The following is a 1,007-nucleotide window of genomic DNA, read 5'->3' as shown; positions in this document are numbered from 1 at the left end:
CCACATGGGGTGAACAAACAGGTCCAGAGCTGAACCTACAGACGTTACAGAACTTCTAGGAGGTCTGGATTTTCTCATGTTTCACCAACATCCCATTGATTTCCATCATTTCTTCTCTTTCAGACTTTGTCTAATTTTTCCTCCAACATGTACTTTGCAACGCGCCACTACAGTAAGCCACGTCGTTCTGTTCTAGAATGAGACACGTGTTCAGATGTGCGATGCATTTAATAAATATAAATGGAATAAAATGAGCGTCTACAAACACATCAATAACGTACAGGTGCTGCTCATAAAATTAGAATCTCGTGAAAAAGTTGATTTATTTCAATAATTCCATTCAAAAAGTGAAACGTAAATTATATTCATTCATTACACACAGACTGATATATTGTTTAAAAATGTTTATTTCTTTTAATGCTGATGATTATAACTGACAACTAATGAAAACCTCAAATTCAGCATCTCAGAAAATTAGAATATTGTGAAAAGGTTCAATACTGAAGACACCTGGTGTCACACTCTGATCAGATAATTAACTGAAAACACCTGCAAAGACCTTTAAATGGTCTCAGTGTAGTTCTGTAGCTACACAATCATGGGGAAGACTGCTGACTGGACAGTTGTCCAAAAGACGACCATTGACACCTGCACAAGGAGGGCAAGACACAAAAGGTCATTGCTAAAGAGGCTGGCTGTTCATAGAGCGCTGTGTCCAAGCACATTAATAGAGAGGTGAAGGGAAGGAAAAGATGTGGTAGAAAAATGTACAAGCAGAAGGGATAACCTCATCCTGGAGAGGATGGTGAAACAAAACTCATTCCAAAATGTGGGGGAGATTCACAAAGAGTGGACTGCAGCTGGAGTCAGTGCTTCAAGAACCACCACGCACAGACGTATGCAAGACATGGATTTCAGCTGTGACATTCCTTGTGTCAAGTCACTCTTGAACAAGAGACAGCGTCAGAAGTGTCTCACCTGGGACTGCTGCTGAGTGGTCCAAAGTT

The 1,007-nt window shown here is 40.3% G+C and overlaps 1 protein-coding gene across 1 annotated transcript in view; it reads left to right on the top strand.

Moving 5' to 3' along the window:
- Positions 1–1,007, top strand: part of LOC119414981 (tyrosine-protein kinase Tec) — a 31,295-nt gene that overhangs the window by 21,087 nt on the left and 9,201 nt on the right. The gene's annotated exons all lie outside the window — the stretch shown is intronic.

Source organism: Nematolebias whitei, chromosome 1 (assembly GCF_014905685.2).
Source record: "Nematolebias whitei isolate Nwh7 chromosome 1, NemWhi1, whole genome shotgun sequence".
NCBI classification, from domain to species: Eukaryota; Metazoa; Chordata; class Actinopteri; order Cyprinodontiformes; family Rivulidae; genus Nematolebias; species Nematolebias whitei.
Note: the sequence above shows the minus strand (reverse complement) of the source record. Positions and strands in the feature narration are given on the sequence as shown.